The sequence below is a fragment of the Diadema setosum genome, chromosome 8 (assembly GCF_964275005.1).
Source record: "Diadema setosum chromosome 8, eeDiaSeto1, whole genome shotgun sequence".
Taxonomy (NCBI): domain Eukaryota; kingdom Metazoa; phylum Echinodermata; class Echinoidea; order Diadematoida; family Diadematidae; genus Diadema; species Diadema setosum.
Genome location: NC_092692.1, coordinates 13,582,764 through 13,592,159, shown reverse-complemented (window position 1 = coordinate 13,592,159; position 9,396 = coordinate 13,582,764). Strand labels below are relative to the sequence as shown.

At 38.5% G+C, this 9,396-nt stretch overlaps 1 non-coding gene across 1 annotated transcript in view; it reads right to left on the bottom strand.

Annotated features, from left to right (window-relative positions):
• Positions 1-9,357: 9,357 nt before the first annotated feature.
• The window catches only part of Trnam-cau (transfer RNA methionine (anticodon CAU)), a 72-nt gene continuing 33 nt past the window's right edge, over positions 9,358-9,396 (bottom strand). Inside the window, exon 1 of the tRNA in view lies at positions 9,358-9,396. This exon is cut by the window's right edge and continues 33 nt beyond it. This is a non-coding gene — a tRNA (tRNA-Met).

The following is a 9,396-nucleotide window of genomic DNA, read 5'->3' as shown; positions in this document are numbered from 1 at the left end:
GAACAAAAAGAATTAAGTCAAGACGGGTATTTGCCTTTCTCTTCGGACTGGACCTTTGAAGTAAAGTAGCGCCAGTGGGCCATGGGCGTGACGCATTCTCTCGTACATGTAGCTGTAGTATGCTCTGAGGTCTGGAAGGGAGTGGGGCACGGGGAGGGGGTGAGAGGGGGGCTTCCTTAATCCCCACTTCACATTCCAAGTCAATAAGGAAGATTGCTGGTGTCGGTCGCTGCCAAAGAGTCAACAGATAGGCCTACACTGGCCGAAGAAGAGCTAGCGACTAAGGATCGAGTCAGATTTGCATAATTTTACTCCTCAACTCAGCAGACTAGACATTGCGTTAAAAATGCCCTATACATACTACATGCTTGCTGCAATGGGCATCAGAATTATAATCATCACAAACACAAGTAAAGACAAAAATCTAAGAATTCTTTTATGAATGCATTATACTGCACAGTGCATGTGTCTGCTTTGTTCTTTGCAAGTATTGCTGACGAACATGGCTGATGAGATACTGTAGATACAATTTATCACCATCCCTGTAGAGTATTTGATTGTAAGATAAAATACTACAGTCAGTAGCTAGGACACCATGCTATGGACAATTTAAAAATCCTCCGTCATTTCCAACAAATGCTATCAAATTGTCATTGAACTGCAGATGGTATGAAGGTCAGGTAGTCTATTACCTCTGTACACGAGACAAAATTAAGTAAGTCAAAATAAACAATAATAATAATACCATTTGAGCATGCAGAACATTCTCCCATACTAGAGTGTAGAAATTTGAATATATGATTGCATGAAGTAGATGCCATGGTACTGAAGTTTAGGAAAGTGAAAGTTGACGAGAAAATGATCTGTGAATGTTTCATTCAAACTTATCATGGTCATCAATGAAACAGTAAGAGCGTAAAACATGCCATTCATTAGCTTGGTATGCATGAATGCTATTTCTGGATAATGGAAGGTCACTCATGATTAATCAATATTGTGGGGCCTACATCACGTCTCTTCCCATTCATAAGGACTTCTTGTGAACCATCACAGGGTGATGCTGACCCAAAAGCAAGGGAGTACACTCCACCCCCTCCCTGTGAAAATCTACAGAAAATAGCACGCAGCAGCATAGACAGTGATGTACAGTAGATCCATGATTGGAGGTAACACGTGTGAGAAGAGACTCCCAATATACAAATCGAAACACTGGTTCACTGTAACAGATTGATTGTCATTTATACAAATGCAAGGGCATTTAAAATTGAAACACAAATCTACAATCATCAATATAATCATCATCAGATGTTCTCAGTGCAGTGAAATGACATAAATTTGACTGAAGACACAGTCGTATTACAAGTATTAACAATTATCTTACCTTTCTGCTTCTGTTCTTCTTCCATTCGTTTGAGTTCATCCAAATACCGATCCATGAGAAATGACTTCCCTGCACTAACTGCCATACCTGACATTTCTTCTACAGAAGATTAATCCGCAATGTTCGCAAGCAGAAGTCTAGAAAAACGCTTCAAAAGCTGTGAATCATATATCAGTTTGCGTATGATATTTACAAATCAACACTGACTTTCAATGAATGAGCTGACGAGAAACCAAAACTCTGGCTCACTCCGACGAGCCGCTGCTATGTTCAGAACAGCCGTGGTGTTTCGGCCGAAACCCGAGTCATAGAATGCGTGTATTCTTGCAAAAAATGTTTCTCCTAGTACGTGGTTATTCCGCATAGATGAGTATGATTCCTTCAAATGCCATAAAAAGCCGTGTCAATGCCAGTGATGATGCTGCCTCTGCGATCAACGCCAAAAATTGTCCTCAAAATCCACGAATTCCATGATGATAAGGCAGGCAGCGATACCGTGTTCCACGCGAGCGCCCAGGGTTCGCCGTCAATCAGTAGCTGCAATCCGCTGGCGCTGTTTCCCCGTGTTTGCCAATACGTTCGCTTGCAGAGCGTGCGACCCACTGGTGGGTAACTCGTTTCAATGAACCCGGTGCAAGGGATCGCAAAAGCTCGCATTGTGGTTGGTCGGAGCTTTCATGCTGGTTCCGAGGTTAATCTATTACACTTGCGGGGGATTCAACATCGATGAGTGAGGAACAATAAAGCGAAGGCAGTATACAATATGCGCTTACTACAGTATTTCAGTACAGTCCTTTCACCCTTCTACATTATCATTTGCGCTTGTTTTTCAGTTTTACTTTGATTCTTTTTCTGTTTTTTCCCCTGTTTCATCACACCCTGATGTGAGGCAGATCATTTTTCAGTGTTTTCTGACCAGATCCTTTCTACAACACTCTTTTGTGTAAATAATTTTTGTTCGGAACTTGATAATAAATGAATAAATGTAATAGAATAGAACAACAACAACAACAACATCAATAGTAGTAGTAGTATAGTAGTAGTAGTAGTAGTAGTATAGTAGTAGTAGTAGTAGTAGTAGTAGTAGTAGTAGTAGTAGTAGTAGTAGTAGTAGTAGTAGTAGTAGTAGTAGTAGTAGAAGTAGTAGTAGTAGTAGTAGTAGTAGTAGTAGTAGTAGTAGTAGTAGTAGTAATAATAATGATAATAATAATAATAATAATAATAATAATAATAGTAATACAAGCTCAAAGAAAAAGATTCAAGGAATAAATTGAAGAAGAAAATATTGAGGAAGTGTAACTAAGGGATAAGTCATAAGCTTCGTCTTTCAACAGAGAATTGCATAAACTGCAGATCAAATTTGATATACACCCCCATTCACTCCTTGTCTTCGTGTATGGCTAGCCGAGTCAGACGCTCTCGGCAACAAGCTGCTCATCGCGACATATTGTCTTGAAATAATTACGAGGACTTGTGATTAATTCAAAACCCCTTTCGAAGGCTACAGCAGAGTCAAGAGAAAAGTATAAATGAGTCCGTCTGAAGAAAACGTGCCGCGTGGCAAGAAATTCGCGTCATTTCTCCGCAGCTACCACGCTGAGAATACGGCACGCGAGGATATCTCCATTCTGCTCAATATTGCTTCTTTGCCCGCGAGGACACGTACATTATTATGCCGAGTTGTTAAGAACAAACGTTTTTAGCATGATTATCTTTTTTTTTCACTTTCTTTTTTTCTCCCTCCCTCCCCCTCTCTCTTTCTCTTCCTTTATGTGGCTTTCAACGATCACAGCATAGGCCTATAAACATGCTTACAGAAATAAGCCATTAATCATTAATCACCCCTCCAAGAAATAAATTTTTGTCACATTTTTTTCTTAACATTGATAGGTGAAATTAAGAATAAAAGATATTCATGAACTTAGCATTCGTCCATTGGAGTCGTATCTTTCTTACCCGCTCTTCACATTTCTTTCCTCGTGTAATAACTCCCGTGATTCTGATACTTCAGGTGTTGTTGTTTTTTTTTTTATTGCCTTCTATTTCATGATTATAGGCTACATTTTTCCATCAATACTGCCGCTCTTCCACCAAGTGAGGCATAGCGGATAAAACTTGCGTATTTAAAACAGCGGTATACATGTTGTTCAATATCGCCATGTATATAATAGCCATTCTAAACCTTCTTTATTCTAAACTTGCATACATGTTCACGTTGTTTCATAGATTATGTGAAAATCCTAAATGTCCAAATAGATATGAAATGAAGGTGGAAATTGAACTTTGTTAGAGTAGAACTCCCATTACCTCAATTGCATTGCAATACACAGCTAGAAGTATACACATCTCTCTAAATTCCGTGGATTGAAAGTCAATCTATTAGATTGTATAGTCAGGGACCAATCCAAAAATGGATTGAAAGTTTCAGTCGAATAAGATTGAATTCTAACTCTATTAGATTGAAAACTTCAATACAACGTTTGGATTGGTCCCTGACTACAATCTATTTCAATCTAAGGAATTTAGAGTGATCGTCGGATTCTGTTCTTGAAATCAGGTACAAGGAATGAGTAGAAGACACAACATAAGTTTTTATTCGAGTTAATCTAAGCTTTGAATGTCATCCCTGCAGGGTGTTAAAAAATGCGATAGAATAATGTTATGTGTAAGACAGGCTCATAAAAATTTCAGTTGCAGTTTCAGTCTGTTTTACTTATCCAACTGTACAAATGAAATCATATCGACTAATCAACGACGTTCTCATGAAAATATAGATAAGAATACTTAGAGTATACTAAAAGAGCATTAAAAGAGAATAGATGTGATTATGCGTGTTACTGTTACATACAAAAACATACATCAGGGCCTACTCGTATGGGATTATCTATCTTGTCTCTTGTATGTTGTATCTTTCGTATAAGGTATATAAATTTGCTTGATTGATGGGATAACGCCCTTGGGGCATGCAATGGTATCATGTAATTCTTTCTTTTTAAATAAAGAGACAAAACACAAATTAAAAAAAAAAAGATGAATAACTTCGAACCTCGAGTACACTCATAACATAAATTTATATATGCCATGTCATGACCATACAGGGCTGGTGTGTACTGGTCACTTCTTTTTTTCTTTTTTTTTCTTAGATTTTCATGTTTTCAATGTGTTTTTGGGGTGGGTTTGGTTTAGTTGTTGTTTTTGAGAGTGTGTTTTTGTGTGTGAGTGTATTTCGTGGGTTATTATTATCATTTTTGTGATTCATTTTTGGTTTTTTGCCTTCCAGTTGCCCCCCCCCCCCCTCCCACCCCCGGCATGGACCACATTTTGGGACGCGTATGAACAGTGAGTTGGGTTTAGGGCGTACAGGGCTTTTACCATGCGAGGCATTGTCTGGTTGTTAGTCACACTTGTTATTAGTGTTTATGACTCGGTCACTGTCAACCAGCATCTATGACGTCATGGCCACCACGTGGGAGAATCCACTATGAGACGCCAACTCGGTTAGATTAACAATGTGCGATCTACACTTGTCCTAAATGCTCTTTGAAACATTTTCCTTAGACCTTACAAAAAAAAAAAAGAAAGAAAGGAGCGGAGGTCAGCTCCCGACGGTCTTGCCAGAGTATCCCGTACCTCCATAAACCAGCATGCATTGGACTTATTCGAGCAAATCGAATTAAAATCGTATCACTAGCAATCGAGACAATAGGCGGCCCAACATTCGATTTCACAATGCACCGTCAAAGGACGTTAAAGGGGATTTAAGCAGCCCCGGTGACGAAGCTGTGGTGTGATAGAAAAATGGGAACAATAGTACACAATACCCGCTCGAGGTCCTTCCCGGTCTGGTGACTATAAATATTGGTACATTCATTGTTCTCCTCTAAAAGGGAGATTTCCAAAGTGTGATTCTTTTCCCCCTTTTGATGACGTTAACAAAAAAGAAAAAGGCCTCACACATTCAATAATTGGATCGATATTCTGAGCAATGGCACTTGAATTTGCGATCACCAAACAATAAGAAAAAAACCACTGGTGAAGTCAGGAGAAAATCAATCTCTTTCTTTTGATAATTTAAACTGAAAGGATCAGACCTTCATCTTTATGATGGTAAACGCATGTGATAAACCTGGATATAGATTTTAGCATTGCCTTAAGTGAATAGATTTTCTCAAAAGAAACACGAGATATGTGTATACAGAAGCTGAAAACATATAATTGTTTTCAGAGGAAGGGTAATATACTTATGTCTAAGATGAGAACTTGAATAAAGATTTGCGTATCTTTTTATTCTATGTGTGTGTGTTCCGTTCCTTTAGTTTAAAAAAAAAAATGTTACAAGGCATAATAATCAGAGACCGTTGTCCAAGTCAAGCGATTTACTTATTGATAACGGTCTCCCCCACCTGTATTCTTAGAGATTTGCCATGAAATTTATGTATTTATGCACATGATTTGGCAATGTGAACTCTTGTTTATATTTTCATGACTTGTGAATAATATGTTTGATATTATTATGCTTTATATACAATTGGAGAAATATAATTTTCTGAAACTGAAACTGAAGCTAAATTCACCTGCATGGGTTATGGTGGAGATCGTATTTCCGTTAGGGGGAAACGAGATTATGAACTGCAACGACTCTTGAACTGATTGACAAATTGCCCTTCATCGACTTGAATACACTCCGATTTTTCCGTGTTTTGGAGTACTAGCCACGATATAAAATCGTGGACATACGCGCTCTGGTGGGATTCGAACCCGCGACCTGCTGATTGCTAGACAAGGATCGCATCCACTTAGATTATCGAGCTTCTGCCCGGTATAGTTCCTGATGTTTCTGGGCCTCATTATGTTAGGACAGCAACTCTTGCTGGAATGGCAACTTCCCATATATCAAAAAGCCAATCAGGATGCTGGATTCTCGTCGTTACCATGACAATTGCCATTCCAACAAGCGCTGCCATCATATCATTTTTTTTAATGAAATGGGGCCCTGCCTGGTCTATTATCCCGTGGTAGCGGGTATACTGCATATATTTATATTATTTATTCAAATTAATGATCATTGCGTCGAGTTGTTTTTATTGCAACTGTCATCGTCCCACTTTCCATTGTACCATGACTGATTGGTAACGCATAAAACAAAATACACTATAAAGAACTAAAACTCTTCATTATTTTATGTGTGGTGATGTCGAAATTCATCAAAACATCAACAAAAACATGCCGGCATCGAGTTACTTTTTTTTTCACCGACACAGCTACGTTGGCCAACAGTCATTGATGTCACATCGCGTTCTATTTTTGAAAGCTCAATTATTTCATTCTCGTTGTGTTGCAACGACAACAGCAAGATTCGAAAGCGGGATATCATAATAATTATCCAAGAGCAGTATTTAATAAAACCTGTATGGTATCTATACCCCCCCCCCCCCCACCCGACACATAGACCTCATATTTCCCCTAAAGTGTGATTTTATTAATTGATCTGTATTAAGTTATGCTTATTGCAGTTAGATACAAGGTACGAGGGATATACTACAAACTTTCTTGGGACATAAATCGAGATTTTACTGCGCATGTTTCATTACTGTTTTGATGGATGCCAATGTAATACCATTTATCAACTCATGAGACCAATGACTAAGAGATTCATTCTTGCACGTAGAGTGCTTTAAGGTGCGTATATCCATTATCGTGCCATCCATGCAACAATGGACACGGTTGACCATTAGTAGCTAATCGTAGAATTGTTAAATGTATGCATGTCTATAGCAATCTGCGCCACATTTGAAATCGTGGTCTTAGTCGTGGTGTAGTTGTGGGGATCTTATCATCAGATCTTATATCCTGATCTTGACTTCAGTCGTGGCAATCGCGTTGATCTTGGAGAAGTTTTGTCCACGACTGTCCTCAAGATCTTTATTCTGATAAGATCACCACGATTACTACAAAGACCTGTATTTCAAAAGTGGTGCAAATTTTGATAATGTATAACACAAAAATTATACGATTATCTACCAATGACCAGTTTGTTACAGATCGCACGAAAAGTTGGTATTCTGACGATGTTCACTGACGTTGGGCAGAGCGGAGAGAGAAATGTACGGTCTGGTTTAATAATCTTGAGCTATTTTTTTTTTTCCTCCTCGTAACAATCAAAATTCTTCTATCTAGGGGGCAAAATACCTCACAACAATGGGAATTCCGGGGCGGAATGGCAGTTGCAGTATTACACAATTGTAACTGCAAACTTTCAACTGCGTTGTCGTGAATTTGCGAGTGCTCATGTTTCGCTTGTAGCGGCTATTTTTGTGGACCCTTATTGAATGAAGTGGGGTCTTTCGGGCATGTTATACAAGATGGCGGCTTTCTTGAAAGAGGGCGTTGACTCGTTATAAGAGCTCTCCATCTTTCTCTCATGTTTATCAATCCAATTCTCATCTATCCATGTATGGATCAATCTGTCTATCTTTTGGCCTATCTGTCTGTCTTTTGTCTATCTATCTATCCGTATAATATACCTATTTTATTATCTTGTATTTGTCAAAGTGTCTACCTATTTATATCTATCTATCTATCTGGATATATATGTATATATATATATATATATATATATATATATATATATATATATATATATATATATATATCTGTCTATCTATTTATCTGTCTATCTATATCTATCTATCTACTCCAGTATCTATCTATCTATCTATCTATATATATATCTATCTACATATCTATCTATTTATCTATCTATCTATCTATCTATCTGTCTATCTATTCTATCTGTCTATCTATATATATCTATCTACTCCAGTATCTATCTATATAACCATTTAATATCTATCTATCTATCTATCTATCTACCTATCTATCATGTTACAGGACAGGTGTACACATCAGAGGACATGTAGCTAAAAAGATTTGACTAATTTCATATTGCGTTCATAGCCACGATGTTGTTTGGGGTTTTTTTTTTTTCGCAGAGGTCATGATACACATAAGTTCACTCACTTATACACACATGCACTTTCTGACTGTGTTTTGAATATGGATTATCAAGATTTTTAGTATGGACTTCAAAATGGGCGTAATGTCATGTAATTCAACATGAATAGAATATTTCCAGTGCTGAAATAATGTTTGTTTTTTTTTCCCCGGAGCTGCTTTACATTGCTGTTACCAGTAAATGATTTATTCAAATTCTTGGCAAGTTTGAAATGATATATTTTTTACATCATGGGCCACTAAACGTATGCCCCTTCCCCTCCCCTCCCCTCCCCCCCCCCCCCCTTCCACTGCCCATTTGTGATACAATGATACACGATTTGATGAGTGAATATCGGCGGGTGCGCTCATTTGGAGTCGTGGGGGGACCCAATCAGCCAAACACCCCTTTTGGGCTTCGGCTCCGACAGGTACAATGTAGTAGCGCCATCTTCCGGTTACAGCAAGAGAGTATTGGGTGTAGCTGCAGTGAAGGTGTAACTGGTCCTTGTATATGTAGTGATCAGTGGAATGCAGACAGGTGAAGTAAAAATGATATTCCTTACTACTTTATTTCTTTGTTGTGCTTTTACAGGTGAATGAGAATGGAGGAGCACTGACCGGCAGTTGACTTTATGTGCATAACAAGTGGACACGTTACAGGGAAAATGGGACGCCTGCTTGGGTTCTTGGCCTGCTCTCTATTACCCCTCCCCCTTCCTCCTTTAACGGAAGTAATGGGGGATAGGGAAAAAGACAAGACAATAGCTAAAGAAAAGGGGACTAGACATTGAAAAGGGAAAGAGGATGAAATCAGACAAGGTAATATGAAAATCTAAATTGTCATGCAAATTCGTGGACAGGGTATACTAGGCCTAACTCTCGCTATGGCTTTGTGTATCGGTCACTCCGGCTCGAAAATTTCTACCATCAGAATTGGCAACATGAGATCAAAGATATATAATAAACAAAAAGCTTTGGCTTAGCAGAGCGAGGTTTCGATCCTCGGACCTCTGGGTTAT